This window comes from Phyllobates terribilis, unplaced genomic scaffold, assembly GCF_046119375.1.
Source record: "Phyllobates terribilis strain yellow unplaced genomic scaffold, ASM4611937v1 Scaffold_11__3_contigs__length_659146591, whole genome shotgun sequence".
NCBI lineage: Eukaryota > Metazoa > Chordata > Amphibia > Anura > Dendrobatidae > Phyllobates > Phyllobates terribilis.
The window spans coordinates 602,554,856-602,575,991 of NW_027362771.1; the positions used below are offsets into that span (position 1 = coordinate 602,554,856).

Consider the following 21,136-nt stretch of genomic DNA (forward strand, 5'->3'; position numbering starts at 1 on the left):
GCACCGACAAGCCCTGGTGCAATACGTTCTGACGTATAGCCTGGGCCAACGAGATTCAGAGGTGGGGCAAATCACGCTGGAGGAGTGGTCTCAGATCAGGGACCTATGCACCCTTCTGCACAGTTTTGAAATGGCGACGAAGATGTTTAGTGCTGACGATGCCATTATCAGCATGACTATTCCGGTGATTTACATGCTGGAGCACATGTTAAACAGAATTCGGAGTCAGGTGGTGGCACAAGAGGAGGTGGAGGAAGTAGGGGAGGAGGAGTTGCATGCGGAAGGGCTAACATCTGCAAGGTCCAGACGGTCGGCAGCACCAGGGCGGCAGGCATGTGAGGGTGGGGGAGATGATTTTACCAGGGCGCATGGTAGCAGCCAAACTAGTGAGGAAGGTGCAGGAGCCCAGGAAGAAGTGGAGAACGAACTGATGGAAGACTCATCAGATGAGGGAGACCTTGATCACATTTCTGTTGTGCGAGGTTGGGGGGGAGAGGACAGAGGAAGGAAGCATGATTGTTACCTCGCCACCAACACAACAGGGACTTGGTGCTCCTGGATGCGCAACACACATGAGTGCCTTCTTGCTGCACTACCTGCAACATGACCCTCGAATTGTGAGAATTAGAAATAATCCTGACTACTGGGTTGCCACACTGTTAGATCCCCGGTACAAAAGTAAATTTGCAGAAATTATTCCTGCCATAGAAAGGGATGCACGCATGCAGGAGTATCAGCAGAGACTGTTGCAGAATCTTACATGTGCTTTTCCACAAAACACCAGTGGTTCACGTAGTGAATCTTACAGTTCTAACTTGCCAACCGTGGTCTGTATGGAATTGTTCAATAAAGGGCCCAAAATTAAGATAACATAGATGGGAGAGGTCTCTATGAATAGGAATTCCTAAGTATTTGATACCCTGTGAGGGCCAGGCAAAGGGAAAGTTGGACTGGATGGAATCCTATATGGATTTAGGGAGGGAGACATCGAGGGCCTCAGACTTCGCTGCATTGATTTTAAAATTTTACCATGTAACAAAGTGATCTATTTCAGCCATAACAGCAGGGATGGATATATGTGATTGAGTGATATATACTAGGACATCATCAGCAAATAGAGAGCACTTGTACTCGGTGCCTCCCACCTCAATCCACCTAATATTGGGGTTATGGCGAATTGATGAGAGCAGGTGCTCCGTCACTAGGATGTATAAGAGAGGGGACAGAGGACATCCCTGCCTTGTCCCATTGGTGATTGTGAAAGGTGATGAAAATGTTCTGACGCACCCCCTGGGCCTTGGGACACCCGGAACCGGACCCTTTTTGGTGGATGCTGGTGGTTGTAGTCTTCGTGGCGGCGATCCGGTTCCGTGGCTCAGGGCGGTCAAACCAGTGGCGGAACTATTTATGTGGTTTTGATGTTTAAATGTCCGACTACGCCACCCGTGGATTGCGGTCAGAGTGAACCGCCGCTACAGGGCAGACCGCTAAAGCTGGTGTTGTGGGTGCAGCAGAGCGTAGCATAACTCCCCACGGGAGGAGTATAGCCTCAGGGCAGTGTATGCGGAGGATAGGGGTGATGGTGCAGGGCAGCAGCAGTAACGACACGGAGTCAGTGATGCAGTTCAGGGCCTTTACTCACAGTTCTTATTATCCAGACCACGTCTGCAGGTAACGGCTGCCCACGTCGTACTGTGCTCACCAGGTGAGGGGCTCAGACAACTCCCAGATAACTTTGGAGCGCTTCACAGGACCCCCTTTGTGTGTCCTTTGTCTGGCCTTTCTTACCAACACTTCTGTCCGGCTGCCTCGGGCCTCCTCTTGGTAAACTTGGCGCCAGTTTCCCTGACCCTATGTGGTGCCTTCCTAGCGGGTGGAGCAAGGGGCTGCGCCACATAAAATGTCAGAGCCTCTGGTTTCTAGCTGAGGGTCGTTTCCTGCCTCCACTAGTTCGGGGACCGGTCTCCCCCTTTGGCCTGACCCCTCCACGCAGGTGGATTCGGGCATGCGGTGGCAACTCGCCCGTCCGCACCCCTGGGATCCCTTCATTCCTCGTTCCTGGAGCCTTCTCCGCTCCTCTTCCTTCCTTCTCCCTCTTGCAGGCCTGGGCCTCTGTTACTAGGCCCGCCTCCGGAGCAGAGCTCATGCAGAGCCCCTGCTCCCTGCCACTTCTGCTCAGACTTCTCTGCACTGAACTAAGATGGTGCCCACCTTTTATACTCCCTTCTCAATGCACCCAGGAACTGCTTCCTCCCTGCTCCTGCACTGCAGGGTTCCCCTTCCTCAGTGTTCCCTCCCCCCACTCCAGCCAGGGACAGGGACTGTCGTGCCCATCTCAGGGGCATATTGGTCGCCCTGCCCCACGGCAATGTGGTGTAATGCATGCAGGTGTCGGGTCCTGATCCACACTCCATCCTTATCTGAGAGTGAGATATCACACCTCTGGGTGAGGTGCAATACGTCTGTAGCAACCGAGCCCTCGGTGCTACAGTTCCATTTATCTTCAGCCTAGGTGACGTATTGTGATACAGGGCCGTGATTTTGGCTATAAAAGGGTCCCCTAGACCCCTACCCCAAGCTTTTTAAGAGAATCATATATGGCGTGCCAGGAGACTCTATGGAATGCTTTCTCAGCATCCAACGAGAGTATCTACTTACAAATTATTAACTGCATCTAGCCCAGGAAATACTTTGTGCCTAGTAGCAGTGTCTGCTAGTCAGCGGATTATCCCGGCTGTTAAGCAAGCTACACCACCTGTAGTTTGGACACTTAATTTTTTCAAAGGAAATGCTTCGGGACCACGGGATACTTAGTGAAGAGCATCAGGAGGCACCCCAAGGCATAGGGGCTGGGACTGGCACTAGGATGCCTTGCGGTGGACAGCCGAGCTCGATCCTTATAAAAGCTTTTTAACTGCAGCAGCTTTAGTGGACGCTACTGGAGCTGGAATTACGCGGCTGCTGGCATGAGACTTGCCCTCCAATAGATCCTTGTAAATGGATTTAAAGTGTATTCATTCAAATTAGAGGGACAATTTAAATTAAAAAGCTTAGAGCTGCCTCCACCACAGGTGGGCTCTCTCGACCCACCAGCGGACAGGCACCAGTATTGGGAGAGGGGGGCTGGCCGTCAGGGTTCACCGCGGCTCTGGCACAAACCCGGCGACACGGAGGTGGCACGGGCAGGAGCGGACTGGCCGTCTCGGCTTCTCACTTTTTGGATTTTAGAAGGGCATGACATGCCTATATCTGTGTCTCCCCCTCCTTTTACTCCTCCACCTCTTTTCTTTTCGCATGACTATATGTACTTGTCACTTTTCCATGTGTTAGTTGTGTCTTCTGAGCAGTTTGTCAGCTTTTGGACACCTTTGAAGGTGTTTTCTATGTGTTTCTATGTGTTTTTGTTTGCCTGCCATTGGTTTTAACGGTGTTCGAAGGTGTTCGACGAACAGTTCGACGAACACACGGGTGTTCGACGAACCGAACCGAACTCAAACACTACGGGGGTGGCTCAACAATATTGGCGAACAGTTCGAGTAGAACAATGCTCATCTCTATTACTGACTGAAAAAGACATAAACAAGGATGAATGAACATCTTGATATTGGGAATGCAGTGATTTCTAGTTTCAAATTTAGAATCTAGTAAAGAACACTTTTTTCTTACGGTTTCATAGATGACAATGCTATGATCAAAGTGAAAGGAGATCCCGATGTGCATTAAATATTCAATGTTTTGATTTTGTTTCACGATGATTTTTCTCATCAAAGAATTGTTTGTAAGAAATTAATCTATAACATTCAACTAAAAGACACTTTTTCAGACACTGTGCTGACAGATAACAACACAGCTTAAATTTTAATCCAGACATGGGTTAAGTTATGAAAAAGTAGCTTGACCTTGGTGTCATTTGAACACTCAACCTTCTGGTCTGTAGTAATATGGGCTACCGTTGTGCCACAAGATCATATGAACAGAAACTTTCCGCCAATAATTCACATGAAAAGTGCATGAAGAAATCGCGCAAACCTTCTCGAAATTTGCTACTTTTTCTCACAGACAGAAAATGACATAAACAAGGACGAATGAACATCTTGATATTGGGAATGCAGGGTTTTCCTGTTTAAAATTTAGAATCTAGTAAAGAACCCTTTTTTCTTATGGATTCATAGATGACAATGCTATGATCAAAGTGAAAGGAGATCCCGATGTGCATTAAATATTCAATGTTTTGATTTTGTTTCACGATGATTTTTCTCATCAAAGAATTGTTTGTAAGAAATTAATCTATAACATTCAACTAAAAGACACTTTTTCAGACACTGTGCTGACAGATAACAACACAGCTTCAATTTTAATCCAGTTAAGTTATGAAAAAGTATTTTGACCTCGACATGATTTGAACACGAAACCTTCCGATCTGGAGTCAGACGCGCTACCGTTGCGCCACGAAATCATACGAAAAGTAACTTTCCGCCCATAATATAACTCACTTAAAAAGTGCATGAAGAAATCATGGCGCACCTTCTCGAAATTTGCTACTTTTACTTACAGACTGAAAAAGACATAAACAAGGACGAATGAATATCTTGGTATTGGGAATGGAGGGTTTTCCAGTTTAAAATTTAGAGTCTAGTAAAGAACCCTTTTTTCTTATGGATTCAAAGATGACAATGCTATGATCAAAGTGAAAGGAGATCCCAACGTGCCTTAAATATTCAATATTTTGGTTTTGCTTCCTGATTATTTTTCTCATCAAATAATTGTTTATGAGATATTAATCTATAACATTCAACTAAAAGACACTTTTTTAGACACTGCGCTGACAGATAGCAACACAGTTTCAATTTTAATCCAGACATGGGTTAAGTAATGAAAAAGTTGCTTGACACTGGCGTGATTTGAGCACGCAACCTTCTGATCTGGAGTCAGACGCGCTACCGCTGCGTCACGAGATCGTACAAAAAGTAACTTTCCACCCATAATATAACTCACGTGAAAAGTGCATGAAGAAATCGTGTCACACCTTCTCGAAATTTGCTACTTTTACTTACAGACTGAAAAAGACATAAACAAGGACGAATGAACATCTTGGTATTGGGAATGCAGGGTTTTCCAGTTTAAAATTTAGAGTCTAGTAAAGAACCCTTTTTTCTTATGGATTCAAAGATGACAATGGTATGATCAAATTGAAAGGAGATACCAAAGTGCCTTAAATATTCATTGTTTTGATTTTGCTTCCTGATTATTTTTCTCATCAAATAATTGTTTATAAGATATTAATCTATAACATTCAACTAAAAGACACTTTTTCAGACTCTGTGCTGACAGATAGCAACACAGCTTCAATTTTAATCCAGACATGGGTTACGTTATGAAAAAGTTCTCTGACCCCGACATGATTTGAACACGCAATCTTCTGATCTGGAGTCAGACGCGCTACCGTTGCACCACGAGGTCATATCGAAAGAAACTTTCCGCCGATAATATAACTCACTTAAAAAGTGCATGAAGAAATCGTGGCACACCTTCTCGAAATTTGCTACTTTTACTTACAGACTGAAAAAGACATAAACAAGGACGAATGAACATCTTGATATTGGGAATGCAGGGATTTCCAGTTTAAAATTTGGAATCTAGTAATGAACACTTTTTTCTTATGGTTTCAAAGATGACAATGCTATGATCAAAATGAAAAGAAATCCCGAAGTGCATTAAATATTCAATGTTTTGATTTCGTTTCCCGATGATTTTTCTCATCAAAGAATTGTTTGTAAGATATTAATCTATAACATTCAACTAAAAGACACTTTTTTAGACACTGTGCTGACAGATTGCAACACAGCATCAATTTTAATCCAGACATGGGTTAAGTAATGAAAAAGTTGCTTGATCCTGGCGTGATTTGAGCACACAACCTTCTGATTTGTAGTCAGATGCGCTATCGTTGCGCCATCGTTGCGCCACAAGATCATATGAAAAGAAACTTTCCGCCCATAATTCACATGAAAAGTATATAAAGAAATCGCGCAAACCTCGAAATTTGCTACTTTTGCTCACAGACTGAAAAAGACATAAACAAGGAAGAATGAACATCTTGATATTGGGAATGCAGGGTTTTCCTGTTTAAAATTTAGAATCTAGTAAAGAACCCTTTTTTCTTATGGATTCAAAGATGACAATGCTATGATCAAAGTGAAAAGAGATACCGACGTGCCTTAAATATTCAATGTTTTGAATTTGTTTCCCGATGATTTTTCTCATCAAAGAATTGTTTGTAAGATATTAATCTATAACATTCAACTAAAAGACACTTTTTCAGACACTGTGCTGACAGATAGCAACACAGTTTCAAATTTATTCCAGACATGGGTTAAGTAATGAAAAAGTATTTTGACCCCGACATGATATGAACACGCAACCTTCTGATACGGAGTCAGATGCACTACAGTTGCACCTCAAGGTCATATGAAAAGAAGCTTTCCGCCCATAATATAACTCACGTAAAAAGTGCATGAAGAAATCGTGCCACACCCTCTCGAAATTTGCTACTTTTACTCACAGACTGAAAAAGACATAAACAAGGATGAATGAACATCTTGATATTGGGAATGCAGGGATTGCCAGTTTAAAATTTAGAATCTATTAATAAACCCTTTTTTCTTATGGTTTCACAGATGACAATGCTATGATCAAAGTGAAAAGAGATCCCGAAATGCATTAATTATTCAATGTTTTGATTTCGTTTCACGATGATTTTTCTCATCAAGGAATTGTTTATAAGATATCAATCTATAACATTCAACTAAAAGACACTTTTTAAGACAATGCACTGACAGATAGCAACACAGTTTCAATTTTAATCCAGAAATGGGTTAAATAAAGAAAAAGTTGCTTGACCCTGGCGTGATTTGAACACACAACCTTCTGAACTGGAGTCAGACACGCTACCATTGCACCACAAAATCATACGAAAAGAAACTTTCCGCCCATAATTCACATGAAAAGTGTATGAAGAAATCGCTCAAACCTTCTCGAAATTTGCTACTTTTGCTCACAGACTGAAAATGACATAATCAAGGACGAATGAACATCTTGATTTGGGAATACAGGGTTTTCCTGTTTAAAAATTAGAATCTAGTAAAGAACCCTTTTTTCTTATGGATTCAAAGATGACAATGCTATGATCATAGTGAAAGGAGATGCCGACTAGTGTTGAGCCACCCCCGTAGTGTTCGAGTTTGAGTTCGGTTCGTCGAACACCCGTGTGTTCGCCGAACTGTTCGCCGAACACCGTTAAAACCAATGGCAGGCAAACAAAAACACATAGAAACACATAGAAAACTCCTTCAAATGTGTCCAAAAGCTGACAAACTGCTCAGAAGACACAACTAACACATGGAAAAGTGACAAGTACATATAGTCATGCAAAAAGAAAAGAGGTGGAGGAGTAAAAGGAGGGGGAGACACAGATATAGGCATGTCATGCCCTTCTAAAATCCAAAAAGTGAGAAGCCGAGACGGCCAGTCCGCTCCTGCCCGTGCCACCTCCGTGTCGCCGGGTTTGTGCCAGAGCTGCTGTGAACCCTGAAGGCCAGCCCCCCTCTCCCAATACTGGTGCATCGAGCGAGCCCCCCTGTGGTGGAGGCAGCTCTAAGCTTTTTAATTTAAATTGTCTCTCTAATTTGAATGAATACACTTTAAATCCATTTACAAGGATCTATTGGAGGGCAAGTCTCATGCCAGCAGCCGCCGTAATTCCAGCTCCAGTAGCGTCCACTAAAGCTGCTGCAGTTAAAAAGCTTTTATAAGGATCGAGCTCGGCTGTCCACCGCAAGGCATCCTACTGCCAGTCCCAGCCCCTATGCCTTGGGGTGCCTCCTGATGCTCTTCACTGAGTATCCTGTGGTCCCGAAGCATTTCCTTTGAAAAAATTAAGTGTCCAAACTACAGGTGGTGTAGCTTGCTTAACAGCCGGGATAATCCGCTGACTAGCAGACACTGCTACTAAGCAAAAAGTATTTCCTGGGCTAGGTGCAGTTAAAAATTTGTAATTAGATACTCTCGTTGGATGCTGAGAAAGCATTCCATAGAGTCTCCTGGCACGCCATATATGATTCTCTTAAAAAGCTTGGGGTAGGGGTCTAGGGGAACCTTTTATAGCCAAAATCACGGCCCTGTATCGCAATACATCACCTAGTCTGAAGATAAATTGAACTGTAGCACCCTAATGGCTCGGTTGCTACAGAGGTATTGCACCTCACCCAGAGGTGTGATATCTCACTCTCAGGTAAGGATGAAGTGTGGATCAGGACCCGACACCTGCATGCATTAAACCACATTGCCGTGGGGCAGGGCGACCAATATGCCCCTGAGATGGGCACGACAGTCCCTGTCCCTGGCTGGAGTGGGGGGGAGGGAACACTGAGGAAGGGGAACCCTGTAGTGCAGAAGCAGGGAGGAAGCAGTTCCTGGGTGCATTGAGAAGGGAGTATAAAAGGTGGGCACCATCTTAGTTCAGTGCAGAGAAGTCTGAGCAGAAGTGGCAGGGAGCAGGGGCTCTGCATGAGCTCTGCTCCGGAGGTGGGCCTAGTAACAGAGGCCCAGGCCTGGAAGAGGGAGAAGGAAGGAAGAGGAGCGGAGAAGGCTCCAGGAACGAGGAACGAAGGGATCCCAGGGGTGCGGACGGGCGAGTCACCTCTGCACGCCCGAATCCACCTGCGTGGAGGGGTCAGGCCAAAGGGGGAGACTGGTCCCCGAAACTAGTGGAGGCAGGAAACAACCCTCAGCTAGAAACCGGAGGCTGTGACATTTTATGTGGCGCAGCCCCTCGCTACAGCCGCTAGGAAGGCACCACATAGGGTCAGGGAAACTGGCGCCAAGTTTACCAAGAGGAGGCCCGAGGCAGCCGGACAGAAGTGTTGGTAAGAAAGGCCAGACAAAGGACACACAAAGGGGGTCCTGTGAAGCGCTCCAAAGTTATCTGGGAGTTGTCTGAGCCCCTCACCTGGTGAGCACAGTAAGACGTGGGCAGCCGTTACCTGCAGACATGGTCTGGAAAATAAGAACTGTGAGTAAAGGCCCTGGACTGCATCACTGACTCCGTGTCGTTACTGCTGCTGCCCTGCACCATCACCCCCATCCTCCGCATACACTGCCCTGAGGCTATACTCCTCCCGTGGGGAGTTATGCTACACTCTGCTGCACCCACAACACCAGCCTCAGCGGTCTGCCCTGCAGCGGCGGTTCACTCTGACCGCAATCCACGAGTGGCGTAGTCGGACAATTAAACATCAAAACCACATAAATAGTTCCGCCACTGGTTTAACCGCCCTGAGCCACGGAACCGGGTTGCCGCCACGGAGACTACAACCACCAGCATCCACCAAAAAGGGTCCGGCTCCGGGTGTCCCAAGGCCCAGGGGGTGCATCAGAACATTTTCATCACCTTTCACAATCACCAATGGGACAAGGCAGGGATGTCCTCTGTCCCCTCTCTTATACATCCTAGTGACGGAGCACCTGCTCTCATCAATTCGCCATAGCCCCAATATTAGGTGGATTGAGGTGGGAGGCACCGAGTACAAGTGCTCTCTATTTGCTGATGATGTCCTAGTATATATCACTCAATCACATATATCCATCCATGCTGTTATGGCTGAAATAGATCACTTTGTTACATGGTCAAATTTTAAAATCAATGCAGCAAAGTCTGAGGCCCTCGATGTCTCCCTCCCCAAATCCATACAGGATTTCATTCAGTCCAACTTTCCCTTTGCCTGGCCCTCAAAGGGTATCAAATACTTAGGAATTCCTATTCATAGAGACCTCTCCCATCTATGTTATCTTAATTTTGGGCCCTTTATTGAACAACTCCATACAGACCACGGTTGGCAAGTTAGAACTGTAAGATTCACTACGTGAACCACTGGTGTTTTGTGGAAAAGCACGTGTACACTGTGTTCCAAATAATTATGCAAAAAGTGTTTAGGAGTGATAAGGGAAGAATTTGTTTGTTTGTCAGTTAAACTCATTGATGGTGATGTGTGTCAGGGCTCTTTATATCACTGTAAGCAATTGCAGACACCTGTGCTAATTAGTTTGGCAGGTGTGTCCAATGAAAGGCAACACTACTTAAGAAGGCTGTCTCACATTATTAAGCAGCCTACATTTTCTGCCAAAATGGGAAAGAAAAAGGATGTGTCGGCTGCTGAGAAGCAACAAATTGTGGAGTGTTTAGGTCAAGGAATGACTACAATCAACATTGTGCGATGATCAGGATGAAGTGTCTTGGCAATCAAGAAGTATGTAGCTGATTCACAGTACACACGTGTGCGTGCTGATAAGGGCAAATTGAGGACTCTTTCCTACAGGCAATTACGTCAGGTTAAAAGAGCAGCGGCAAAAAAGCCTTGTCATAGCAGCAGACAAGTTTTTGAAGCTGCTGGTGCCTCCAACGTCCCCCGAACAACAAGATGCAGGGTCCTTCAGAGGTTTGCAGCTGTGCATACGCCATCCTGTCAACCTCCTCTATCCATTTCACACAAGCAGAAACGGCTCCAGTGGGCCAAACATTACATGAAGACTGATTTCAAAACTGTTTTGTTCACGGATGAGTGCCGTGCAGCGCTCGATGGTCCAGATGGATGGAGTGGAGGATGGCTGGTTGATGGACACCCCACGCAAACACGGCTACAGCGCCAACAAGGAGGAGGTGGAGTAATGTTTTGGGCTGGAATCATGGGGAGAGAGATTGTCGGCCCCTTTAGGATCCCTGAAGGGGTAAAGATGAACTCCATAATGTATGTGGATTTTCTCAAACAGCACTTCCTGTCATGGTTCAAGAAGAAGAACCGTGTATTCCACAGCAAGATCATTTTTATGCATGATAATGCACCATCTCATGCTGCACATAAAACATATGCATCTCTGGCTGATATGGGCATAAAAGGGGACAAACTTATGGTGTGACCCCCATGCTCCCCTGACCTCTACCCCATTCAGAACCTCTGGAGCATCATCAAAAGGAGTGTCTATGATGGCGGGAGGCAGTTCACATCTAAGCAACAGCTCTGGGAGGGTATTCTGTCCTCATGCAAAACAATTGAAGCAGAAACCATCCAAAACCTGACAAATTCAATGGACGAGAGAGTTCAGAAGCTCCTTTCGAACAAGGGGTCATATGTGAAAATGTAACATCAGCTAGAATAAAGCTTTGAGTTGAAAACTGTTTGATTTCAGTTTCTAATAACCTGCTAATGCTTATAATTTCAAAAATGACCATTTTTTTGGTCTTTATTAAAATGAAAAGGTTGATCGCAAGAGAAGTATGCTGCCTCCCAGGGGCGAAGATCAAGGATGTTTCCGATAGGATACCGAAGCTCATCAGTTCCAAGGATGTCCACCCATTTCTTTTGATACATGTTGGCACCAATGACACGGCAAAGAAGGACCTACCGACAATCTGCAAGGACTTTGAAGCATTGGGGAAGAAAGTAAAAGAACTGGATGTGCAGTTAGTTTTTTCTTCTATCTTTCCAGTAGACGGGCATGGCGTCAGGAGATGGAACAGGATCCTTGATGTGAACAACTGGCTGAGACGATGGTGCAGACAACAAGGATTTGGATTCCTGGACCACGGTGTGAATTACCTCTATGACGGACTCCTTGCCAGAGATGGACTACACCTCAACAAACCCGGGAAACACACATTCGCCAGGAGACTCGCAACTAGAGATGAGCGGTGTTCGACTAGAACTGTTCGCCAATCTCAAATTCGAGCTGTTTTGGGCGGTGTTCGAGTTGTTCCACGAACCCGAACGATTTGCAAAAAATTCGGCTGTTCGAGGTTATGTTCGATAACTGTTCGTGCACCAAAAGCGTGTCCTGCATGTCTGGCGCTATTTAGAGCACCAATCATGCAGGGATTGTCTGCCACTCACTGTAATGCCACAGCCATGGTGGTTGTGGCATTACAGTGATTGCCCAAATCGATGGGAACAGTGCCAACAGTGAAACATGAAAAGCCGGATATTCAGCAGCGGCATACACCTGTACCCGACAATTTAGAACCGAAAGAATAGAGCTTCACACATAGATTAGATAGATAGAAACATGTCAGTCACATATATACGAAGTACAGTGAAATTGCTGCTTACTGTACTTGTCATTTAGCGTAAAGGATTTATCAAAAAAAATAATAGTGTTTTCATGCACCGTCTCTTTAAAAAAGCCGGCCGGCAATTCAGCAGCGGTACCCGACAATTTAGAATAGAAGGAATAGAGAATCACACATAGATTAGATAGATAGAAACATGTCAGTCACATATATAAGAAGTGCAGTGACAGTGTTGATTACTGTACTTGTCATTTAGTGTAAAGGATTTATTTAAAAAAATAATAGTGTTTTCATGCACTGTCTCTTTAAAAAAGCCGGCCGGCAATTCAGCAGCGGTACCCGACAATTTATAACAGACAGAATAGAGCATCATACATAGATTAGATAGATAGAAACATGTCAGCCACATATATACGAAGTACAGTGACAGTGTTGCTTACTGTACTTGTCATTTAGCGTAAAGGATTTATCAAAAAAAATAATAGTGTTTTCATGCACCGTCTCTTTAAAAAAGCCGGCCGGCAATTCAGCAGCGGTACCCGACAATTTATAACAGACAGAATAGAGCTTCACACATAGATTAGATAGATAGAAACATGTCAGTCACATATATATGAAGTACAGTGATAGTGTTGGTTACTGTACTTGTCATTTAGTATTAAAATAAAGGATTTATTATTAAAAAAATTGGCGTGGGGTTCCCCTTAATTTTAGGCTCTAGCGGAGGTTAAGCAGACAGCTGGGGCAGATGTTTGAAGCCTGGGAAGGGGGTAATACCCACGGAGCTTCCCAGGCTACTAATATCAGCCCCCAGCTGAATACATAGCCTTTACTAGCTATTAAAATGGGGGACCCCCCCAAAAAAATGACGTGGGGTCCCCCCTAATTTAATAGCTAGCAAAGGCTAGGCAGACAGCTGGGGGCTGATATTAATAGCCCAGGAAGGGAGCCATGAATATTGGCCCCCTCCCAGGCTAGAATCACCAGCCGTCAGCCGCCCCAGAAATGGCGCATTCATAGGATGCGCCAATTCTGGCACTTAGCCTCGCTCTTCCACGCTGCCCTGGTGCGGTGGCAGGGGGTAATAGGGTTGGGGTTGATGTCAGCTTATAATGCCAGCTGACATCAAGCCCAGGTTAGTAATGGAGAGGCGTCTATAAGACACCCCAATTACTAACCCCATAGTCAAAGTTAAAAAAAACACAAACACCCAGAATAAAGTCCTTTAATTGAAATAAAGACACAATCCTTTATTGTTCTAAATTAAACCATACTTACCGTCACGCCCATTCCAGCTGAAGCCAACGATCTCCTGCAATAAAAGAAAAATAATAAAGCAACCTCATCCTTACCTTTCCATGGTTCCCACGACAGCTTCAGCTCTGCTACATCGAGATGACAGGCTGGACCGCAGCAGAACGCTGCCATCCAGCCTCTCATCCCGCAGACACTGAGAAGCGCAGGCTTGCTTGCGCTGCTCAGCGTCTCTCTGTGACGACATCCAAATGAGCCGAGTTCATGTCCAATGAACTCGGCTCACCTCATGCACGTCACTGACAGCGTGGGAAAATTCTCAAGCTGAAGCGGTGAGTGCAGGAGAATTCTCCCACGCTGTCAGTGACGTGCATAAGGTGAGCTCATGTCCAATGAACTCAGCTCACCTCCTGCACGTCACTGACAGCGTGGGAGAATTCTCCTGCACTCAGCGCTTCAGCGTGAGAATTCTCCCGCTGAAGCGCTGAGTGCAGGAGAATTTTCCCACGCTGTCAGTGACGTGCATAAGGTGAGCTCATGTCCAATGAACTTAGCTCACCTCCTCCACGTCACTGACAGCGTGGGAGAATTCTCCTGCACTCAGCGCTTCAGTGTGAGAATTCTCCCACGCTGAAGCGCTGAGTGCAGGAGAATTTTCCCACGCTGTCAGTGACGTGCATGAGGTGAGCCGAGTTCATTGGACATAAACTCGGCTCATCTGGATGCCCTCACAGAGAGACACTGTGGAGCGCAAGCAAGCCTGCGCTTCTCAGTGTCTGCGGGATGACAGGCTGGATGGCAGCGTTCTGCTGCGGTCCAGCCTGTCATCTCGATGTAGCAGAGCTGAAGCTGTCATGGGAACCATGGAAAGGTAAGGATGATGTTGCTTTATTATTTTTCTTTTATTTCAGGAGATCGTTGGCTTCAGCTGGAATGGGCGTGATGGTAAGTATGGTTTAATTTAGAACAATAAAGAATTGTGTGTTTATTTCAATTAAAGGACTTTTTTCTGGGTGTTGTGTTTTTTTTAAATACTTTACTAGAAATTCATGGTGGTCATGTCTAATATTGGCGTGACCCCATGAATTTTGGGCTTAGGGCCAGCTGATAATGCCAAGCTGGCCCTAACCCCTTTATTACCCAGTGAGCCACCGCATCAGGGCCCTGGATGAGTTGGGTACAGCGCCAGAAGATGGCGCTTCTATGAACGCGCCATTTTCCGGGGTGGCTGCGGACTGCAATTTGCAGCGGGGGTGGCCCAGAAAGCTTGGGCCTCCCTGCGCTGCGGATTCCAGCCCCCAGCTGCCTAGTTGTACCTGGCTGGACACAAAAACAGGGCGAAGCCCCACGTCAATTTTCTTTAAATTATTTCATGAAATAATTAAGAAAAAAAGGGCTTCCCTATATTGTTGTGTCCGGCCAGGTACAAATAGGCAGCTGGTGGTTGGGGGCAGCCCGTTCCTGCCTGCTGTACCTGGCTGGACACAAATATAGTGCGAAGCCCCACGTCAATTTTTTTTTAATTATTTCATGAATTTCCTGAAATAATTTAAAAAAATTGAAGTGGGGCTTCGCACTATATTTGTGTCCAGCCAGGTACAGCAGGCAGGAACGGGCTGCCCCCAACCACCAGCTGCCTATTTGTACCTGGCCGGACACAACAATATAGGGAAGGCCTTTTTTTCTTAATTATTTCATGAATTTCATGAAATAATTAAAAAAAAAGTACGTGGGGCTTCGCCCTATTTTTGTGTCCAGCCAGGTACAACTAGGCAGCTGGGGGCTGGAATCTGCAGCGCAGGGAGGCCCAAGCTTTCTGGGCCCCCCCCCGCTACAAATTGCAGTCCGCAGCCACCCCGGAAAATGGCGCGTTCATAGAAGCGCCATCTTCTGGCGCTGTACCCAACTCATCCAGGGCCCTGGTGCGGTGGCTCACTGGGTAATAAAGGGGTTAGGGCCAGCTTGGTATTATCAGCTGGCCCCAAGCCCAAAATTCATGGGGTCACGCCAGTATTAGACATGACCGCCATGAATTTCTAGTAAAGTATTTAAAAAAAACACAACACCCAGAATAAAGTCCTTTAATTGAAATAAAGACACAATTCTTTATTGTTCTAAATTAAACCATACTTACCATCACACCCATTCCAGCTGAAGCCAACGATCTCCTGCAATAAAAGAAAAATAATAAACCAACCTCATCCTTACCTTTCCATGGTTCCCACGACAGCTTCAGCTCTGCTACATCGAGATGACAGGCTGGACCGCAGCAGAACGCTGCCATCCAGTCTGTCATCCCGCAGACACTGAGAAGCGCAGGCATGCTTGCGCCCCTCACTGTCTCGCTGTGACGGCATCCAGATGAGCCGAGGTCATGTCCAATGAACTCGGCTCACCTCATGCACGTCACTGACGACGTGGGAAAATTCTCACGCTGAAGTGCTGAGTGCAGGAGAATTCTCCCACGCTGTCAGTGACGTGCATGAGGTGAGCCGAGTTCATTGGACATGAACTCGGCTCATCTGGATGTCGTCACAGAGAGACGCTGAGCAGCGCAAGCAAGCCTGCGCTTCTCAGTGTCTGCGGGATGACAGGCTGGATGGCAGCGTTCTGCTGCGGTCCAGCCTGTCATCTCGATGTAGCAGAGCTGAAGCTGTCGTGGGAACCATGGAAAGGTAAGGATGAGGTTGCTTTATTATTTTTCTTTTATTGCAGGAGATCGTTGGCTTCAGCTGGAATGGGCGTGATGGTAAGTATGGTTTAATTTAGAACAATAAAGGATTGTGTCTTTATTTCAATTAAAGGACTTTATTCTGGGTGTTTGTGTTTTTTTTAACTTTGACTATGGGGTTAGTAATGGGGGTGTCTTATAGACGCCTCTCCATTACTAACCTGGGCTTGATGTCAGCTGGCATTATAAGCTGACATCAACCCCAACCCTATTACCCCCTGCCACCGCACCAGGGCAGCGTGGAAGAGCGAGGCTAAGTGCCAGAATTGGCGCATCCTATGAATGCGCCATTTCTGGGGCGGCTGACGGCTGGTGTTTCTAGCCTGGGAGGGGGCCAATATTCATGGCTCCCTTCCTGGGCTATTAATATCAGCCCCCAGCTGTCTGCCTAGCCTTTGCTAGCTATTAAATTAGGGGGGACCCCACGTCATTTTTTTTGGGTCGTCCCCCATTTTAATAGCTAGTAAAGGCTATGTATTCAGCTGGGGGCTGATATTAGTAGCCTGGGAAGCTCCGTGGGTATTACCCCCTTCCCAGGCTTCAAACATCTGCCCCAGCCGTCTGCTTACCCTCCGCTAGAGCCTAAAATTAAGGGGAACCCCACGCCAATTTTTTTAATAATAAATCCTTTATTTTAATACTAAATGACAAGTACAGTAACCAACACTATCACTGTACTTCATATATATGTGACTGACATGTTTCTATCTATCTAATCTATGTGTGATGCTCTATCTTTCTGTTCTAAATTGTCGGGTACCGCTGCTGAATTGCCGGCCGGCTTTTTTAAAGAGACAGTGCATGAAAACACTATTATTTTTTTAAATAAATCCTTTACACTAAATGACAAGTACAGTAAGCAACACTATCACTGTACTTATTATATATGTGACTGACATGTTTCTATCTATCTAATCTATGTGTGAAGCTCTATTCTTTCTGTTCTAAATTGTCGGGTACAGATGCTGAATTGCCGGCCGGCTTTTTTAAAGAGACGGTGCATGAAAACACTAATTTTTTTTTAATAAATCCTTTACACTAAATGACAAGTGCAGTAACCAACACTGTCACTGTGCTTCTTATATGTGTGACTGACATGTTTCTATCTATCTAATCTATGTGTGATGCTCTATTCCTTCTTGTCTAAATTGTCGGGTACCGGTGTATGCCGCTGCTGAATTTGCCGGCCGGCTTTTTTAAAGAGAGTGTCTTCTGAGCATTTTGTCAGCTTTTGGACACCTTTGCAGGTGTTTTCTATGTGTTTCTATGTGTTTTTGTTTGCCTGCCATTGGTTTTAACGGTGTTCGACGGTGTTCTAAGGTGTTCGACGAACAGTTCGACGAACAGTTCCTCGAACATCCCGGTGTTCGACGAACCGAACCCGAACACTACGGGGGTGGCTCAACACTACTCGCAACACTCATCAGGAGGGCGTTAAACTAGAAGAAGAGGGGATGGGAAGAAAAACGCAGAACACGAACATGCAACCAGAGAACATACTAATGAAAGATATGAAGTGCGACAAAGAAGGTCCAAGACAAGATACTTGGAAGGGAGGTAAGAAAATTTCTAATACAATCCACAGGGAGAAGATTGGAACAAAACAAAATCGTGTAAACTGCGTGCTAGCAAATGCCAGGAGCCTGACAAACAAGATGGATGAACTGGAAGCAGAAATATCTACAGGTAACTATGACATAGTGGGAATAACGGAGACATGGTTAGATGAAAGCTATGACTGGGCAGTTAACTTACAGGGTTACAGTCTGTTTAGAAGGGATCGAAGAAATCGGAAAGGGGGTGGAGTCTGTCTATATGTAAAGACGTGTCTAAAGCCTACAATACGGGAGGATGTATGGGAGGGAAATGAGGAGGTCGAGTCCTTATGGGTGGAGATACATGGGGCAAAAAGCAATAATAAAATTATCATAGGAGTCTGTTATAAACCACCAAATATAGCAGAAGCCACGGAAAGTCTATTAATGAGACAAATAGACGAAGTAGCAAAAAATAACGAGGTGATTATTATGGGGGACTTCAACTACCCCGATATAGACTGGGAAACCGAAAGCTGTAGATCTCAGAAAGGAAACAGGTTTCTGTCAATTATCAAAGACAATTATTTGTCACAGCTTGTGCAGGAACCAACTAGAGGGACGGCCCTTTTAGACTTAATATTAACTAACAGGCCAGACAGAATAACTGAGGTGCAGGTCGGGGGGCACCTGGGAAATAGTGACCACAACATTATACAATTCCACATGTGCTTCAGTAGGGAGCCCAGCAAGGGAGTCACAAAAACACTGAACTTCAGGAGGGCAAAGTTTGATCAGCTAAGAGATGCCCTTCACCTTATAGACTGGGATAGTATCTTTAGTAATAGGAGCACGGATAGAAAATGGGAAATTTTCAAAACAGTCCTACATAGTCACTGTAGAAGGTACATACCTTATGGGAATAAAAGGGCTAGAAATAGGAGGAAGCCAATGTGGCTAAATAAGGAAGTCAAGAGGGCAATGGAAAACAAAAAAAGGGCTTTCGGTAAACTTAAACAAGAAGGCAGCGAGGAAGCGCTAATATCTTATAGGGAAAAAAACAAAATCTGTAAGAAACAAATAAGAATAGCAAAAGAGGAGACAGAGAGACTAATTGCCAAAGAAAGTAAAACGAATCCCAAACTGTTCTTTAACTATATAAACAGTAAAAGGATTAAAACTGATGGAGTTGGCCCATTGAAAAATAACCTGGGTAAAATCATAGAGGGCGATGAGGGTAAAGCAAACCTACTCAACAGCTTCTTCTCCACTGTTTTCACAAAAGAAAACAATTTATCGGAGGAAATGCAGAGTGATAAAGTAAACCCTCCGCTAAATATCACCCACCTAACCCAGGAGGAAGTTCAGAAACGCCTAAATAATATCAAAATAGACAAGTCACCAGGCCCAGATGGCATACACCCCCGGGTACTAAAAGAATTAAGTAATGTGATAGACAGACCGCTGTATCTTATATTCAAGCACTCTTTATGGACAGGGTCTGTCCCACTAGACTGGCGCCAAGCAAATGTGGTACCAATATTCAAAAAGGGGTCTAAAAGTGACCTTGGGAACTATAGACCAGTCAGCTTAATGTCTGTTGTGGGTAAATTGTTTGAAGGATTTCTTAGAGATGCTATTGTAGAATATCTTAATGATAATAACTGTCTAACTGCATATCAACATGGATTCATGAGGGATCGCTCCTGCCAAACAAACCTGATCGCCTTCTACGAGGAGGTGAGCTCGCAGCTGGACCGGGGAGAGTCAGTGGATGTTGTATACCTTGACTTCTCCAAAGCGTTTGATACCGTGCCACACGGGGGGTTGGTATATAAAATGAGAATGCTTGGTCTGGGGGATAATGTGTGCAAGTGGGTAAATAGCTGGCTGAGTGATAGAAAGCAGAGGGTGGTTATCAATGGAGTAAGCTCAGAGTGTGTCAGGGTTACTAGCGGGGTGCCTCAAGGGTCTGTCTTGGGCCCTATATTATTTAATATATTTATTAATGATCTAGTGGAAGGGTTGCATAGTAAAATAGCAATATTTGCAGATGATACTAAACTTTGTAAAGTAGTTAATACAGATGAGGATAGGGCACAGCTACAGGAGGATTTAGATACATTGGGGAGTTGGGCCAAAAAATGGCAAATGGGGTTCAATGCCGATAAATGTAAGGTCATGCACATGGGAAAGAAAAACAGCAGTCACCCATACATATTAAATGGGAAACCGTTGGGGAAATCTGACATGGAGAAGGACCTGGGCGTCTTGGTTAATAGCAAATTAAATTGGAGTGCCCAGTGTCAGGCAGCAGCTGCGAAGGCAAATAGAGTCATGGCATGCATCAGAAGAGGAATAGGAGCATGTGATGAGAACATTGTTCTTCCTCTGTATAAAGCGCTGGTAAGGTCGCACTTAGAATATTGTGCACAGTTCTGGGCTCCGTTGCTCAGGAAAGACATATTGGAGCTAGAGAGGGTACAAAGGAGGGTGACTAAGGTAATAAAGGGAATGGAGGGACTAGAATACCCAGAGAGGTTGTCAAAATTAGGCCTATTTACGTTGGAAAAGAGAAGGCTTAGGGGAGACCTCATAAACATGTATAAATACATCAGGGGGCAGTACAGAGATCTCTCCCATGACCTGTTTATACCAAGGATGGTGACAAAGACGAGAGGGCACACTATGCGTCTGGAGGAAAGGAGGTTCCTGCACCAGCATAGAAGGGGATTCTTTACGGTCAGAGCCGTGAGACTCTGGAACTCTCTGGGAGAGGAAGTGGTGATGTCCAACTCACTTAACGAGTTCAAGAGAGGCCTGGACGCCTTTCTTGAGAACAATAAAATTACATCTTATGCTTAGTTAATTAATCCAGGGATTTAATCTGACTGCCAGATTGGTGTCGGGAAGTGAATTTTTCCTCAATGATGTAAATTGGCCTATACCGCATGTTTTTTTGTTGCCTTCCCCTGGATCAACGCTGCGGAATAGCTGCAGTGCACAAGAAATAGGCTGAACTGGATGGACGATTGTCTTTTTTCGGCCTTATAAACTATGAAACTATGATCGAAAAGTTTGGGGGATCTAAGAGTGTGGCAACCCAGTAGTCATGATTACTTCGAATTCTGACAATATGAGGGTCATGTTGCAGGTAGTGCAGCAAGAAGGCACTTATGTGTCTTGCGCATCTCGGAGCCCCAAAATTATTTTCCGGGCTAGATGCAGCTAAAAATTATTATTAATTTTAAATCTGGTGGAGCTTAGTATAGATGGCCTAATAGGATCAGTGCTGCACACAGCTACAAAGCCCAAATTATTTTCCAGCCAAGATACAGATAAACATGATTAGTAATTTTAAATCTGGTGGAGCTTATTATAGATGGCATAATAGAATCAGTGCTGCATACTGCTACAGAGCCCAAATTATTTTCCAGCCAAGATACAGATAAACATGATTAGTAATTTGAAAGCTTAAAATGGTTGGTGAGGTGATTT

The 21,136-nt window shown here is 45.0% G+C and overlaps 2 non-coding genes across 2 annotated transcripts; both read right to left on the minus strand.

The window, feature by feature from the left end:
* Nucleotides 1–5,388: 5,388 nt before the first annotated feature.
* Nucleotides 5,389–5,460, minus strand: TRNAW-CCA (transfer RNA tryptophan (anticodon CCA)). The gene has a single exon. It is a non-coding gene; the product is annotated as a tRNA-Trp (tRNA).
* Nucleotides 5,461–6,896: 1,436 nt separating this feature from the next.
* On the minus strand, nt 6,897–6,968 carry TRNAW-CCA (transfer RNA tryptophan (anticodon CCA)). Its single transcript has one exon. It is a non-coding gene; the product is annotated as a tRNA-Trp (tRNA).
* Between the last annotated feature and the right edge of the window lie 14,168 nt (nt 6,969–21,136).